Here is a 3,335-nt window from a genome sequence, read left to right as displayed (position 1 = left end):
TTTTTAAAAATGTTCCTGTAGAACAGACCAAAGCACTTCAAAATATAAAAGCTGTAACAAAAAGATGCGGGTGTCATCACCTGGCACCTTCCCCTCCACCAGCTCTCTGAAGATCAGCATCAGGAGGCGAGGCAAAGATGGCAGAATAGACAGACGCTTCTGGTGGGCCCTCTTTACAACAAAGACCCGAAAAAACAAGTGAAATGAGTATATTTATGACAAGCTAGGCGCCCTGAGCATCAAAGGCAAACTTAGAAAACAAACTGAGGTGCCGGGGGAGGAAGAAAACAAACTGAGGGTCAGGGGGAGGAAGAGATGGTTCAGAAGCAAAGAGGACTTACCAGACCTGCATCGTGGAGTGCCCTCAGGCACCATTCCTGGGAGCGGTGGTGGCAGGCTGGCAGTAGTGTTTGGCTACAGTTTCCTCAGGGAGAAGCAGCCAGCCACACAGCCTAGTCACACCTCCGGAAGCAGAGAAGAATGGCGCTCTTAGCAAAAGCTAAGTACTTGTATGGATTTCACCACACCCCCACCCCTGCCTACTCCCACGCCGGCTTCAGTGGCTGACTTCTTTGGGCCGAGATAGGCCCTGTTGAGTGCCTAGAGCCATCCTCCCAGCCTTGGAGATGGAATAAACTTGACACTGGGGGAAAAGATAATTTGCCAGCTCCACTAAGTGGGGGAGCTCAGGACAGATGCATCTCCCGTCCAGGCATAAATGGTTCATGGACTTTGAGTACCTTTCCCCTCTGCATGGACCTGTGTGGGCCTATTTTAGGAAAATAGGCCCCTGTTGGCAGACTCAAACCGTTTCAGCTGTGCAGTGGAGAGATGGGTGTTTGATGTTTGACATCGCTTTGCCTATTAAACAGGGTCCTCCCCAACCCACATGATGGGCGTAAGGCCTGGTGGCTCCACTCAGGTCACCCAGCCACCCACAACAGGGGTCCAAGGATAACTGGTACCTCCCAGTCCTTACAACCAAAAACATTGGGTGCCCATGGTCTGTCTGCAGAACCCACCTATCTGTATGCTCTAGGAAACAGGGACATGCTTTCCTCAGAGACACATGGGGGATGATTCTCAGCCCCCTGCCTTGTTCCGAGTGTGACCCCCTGCCCCAACCAGATACCATTACCTATAGCAATCACCCCTGCCCCTCTAAGACTATAGGACAGAGCCTGTACCACACAATTGATGATCAGCTACCTGGACACCTGAGCTGAATTCATACAAGAAAAGTGAATGGACTCCTAGACTGATATACCTGATAACAGCTCTAGCCATCTGGGGAAAGGATGTCAGAGCTCCAAAGGCAAAAATCATCAAATTAGCTCACTCAAGCAACCCATTTGGGCATATCAAAACAAAACAAAGGCCATCTTGTGGGAAGAGCTGAAGCAGGCACTCTTGGCACAGCGCAGCCCACTGCAATCTGTGGATGAACGTGCCGCCCAGCCACCATCATGCCTGGGCACTTACAGGAAGGCTTCGGCTGCGTGGTTACCAACCGATTCGACCAGTTATTTGACGATGAATCGGATCCCGTCGAGGTGTTGAAGGTGGTGGAGAACAAGAAAAAAGAAGCCAGCGGGGGCAGTGTCGGGGGCCCTGGGGCCAAGATCGCAGCTCAGGCCGCAGCCCAGACCAACTCCTATGAGGCAGGCAAACAGCTGCATAAAGAGTCCCAGAAAGACCGCAAGAACCCACTGCCTCCCAGTGCTGGCATGGTTGACAAGAAAGAGGAGACGCAGCCACCCGTGGCACTTAAAAAAGAAGGAATTAGACGTGTTGGAAGAAGACCTGATCAGCAACTTCAGGGTGAAGGGAAAATAATTGATAGAAGACCAGAAAGGTGACTACCTCGGGAAAGACGATTTGAAAAACCACTTGAAGAAAAGGGTGAAGCAGGAGAATTTTCAGTTGATAGACCAATCATTGACTGGCGTATTCGGGGCCGTGGTGCTCCTGGAAGAGGTCGAGGAGGCCGTGGATGTGGAATGGGCCAAGGAGATGGATTTGATTCTCATGGCAAATGTGAATTTGATAGGCATAGTGGAAGTGATAGATCTGGCCTGAAACATGAAGACAAACGGGGAGGTAGCAAATCTCACAACTGCGGGACTGTCAAAGATGAATTAACTGACTTGGATCAATCGAATGTGACTGAGGAAACGCCTGAAGGTGAAGAACATCCAGTGGCAGACACTGAGAATAAGAAGAACGAAGTTGAAGAGGTAAAGGAAGAGGGTCCAAAAGAGATGACATTGGATGAATGGAAGGCTATTCAAGATAAGGACTGGGCAAAAGTAGAATTTAATATCCGAAAACCAAATGAAGGTGCTGATGGGCAGTGGAAGAAGGGATTTGTTCTTCACAAGTCAAAGAGCGAAGAAGCTCATGCTGAAGATTCGGTCATGGATCATCATTTCCGGAAGCCAGCAAATGATATAACGTCCCAGCTGGAGATCAACCTTGGAGACCTTGGCCGTCCAGGACGTGGCGGCAGGAAGAGGTGGACGTGGGCATGGTGAATGTCCCAATCGTGGCAGCAGGACTGACAAGTCAAGTGCTTCTGCCCCTGATGTAGATGACCCAGAGGCATTCCCAGCTCTGGCCTAACTGGATGCCATAAGACAACCCTGGTTCCTTCGTGGACCCTCCTCTCTGAGGCTTTGCATGCTTAAGGATCCCAAACAACTAAGAAATTAAAAAAAAAAAAAAAAGACTCATTCATACCATTCACACCTAAAGACTGAATTTTATCTGTTTTGAAAATGAACTTCTCTTGCTACACAGAAGTAACAAATATGGTAGTCAGTTTTGTATTTAGAAATGTATTGGTAACAGGGATGTTTTCATAATTTTTAGAGATTATGCATTTTTCATGAATACTTTTGTATTGCTGCTTGCAAATAAGCATTTCCAAACTTGAAATATAGGTGCGAACAGTGTGTACCAGTTTAAAGCTTTCACTTCATTTGTTTTTTTTAATTAAGGATTTAGATGTTCCCTCAATTCCAAAGTGATTTTAAATATGGACATAATATTGGTTTTAATACCTGCTTTGCATTTTCACACATGGTCAGCTGAGACATGTAAACTTGATTTGTCAAATTTTATGCTGTGTGGAATACTAACTCCTTTATGTATTTTAACTTAGTTTTAATATTTTCATTTTTTGGGAAAAATCTTTTTTCAATTCTCATGATAGCTGTTATATATGCTAAATCTTTATATAGAAAAATATCAGTACTTGGACAAATTCAGAGCACATTGGTTCATTAACGCTTGCTCCTGCAGTGATGCATGGTTCATTAGGTTCAAATTATACT

At 46.3% G+C, this 3,335-nt stretch overlaps 1 pseudogene; it reads left to right on the top strand.

Annotated features, from left to right (window-relative positions):
* Window positions 1–335: 335 nt before the first annotated feature.
* Window positions 336–2,849, top strand: LOC126069909 (plasminogen activator inhibitor 1 RNA-binding protein-like; annotated as a pseudogene).
* The last annotated feature ends 486 nt before the right edge of the window (window positions 2,850–3,335 follow it).

Source organism: Elephas maximus, unplaced genomic scaffold, assembly GCF_024166365.1.
Source record: "Elephas maximus indicus isolate mEleMax1 unplaced genomic scaffold, mEleMax1 primary haplotype scaffold_112, whole genome shotgun sequence".
Classification (NCBI taxonomy): Eukaryota; Metazoa; Chordata; class Mammalia; order Proboscidea; family Elephantidae; genus Elephas; species Elephas maximus.
The sequence above is the reverse complement of the archived record's forward strand: the minus strand, read 5'-3'. Positions and strand labels throughout refer to the sequence as shown.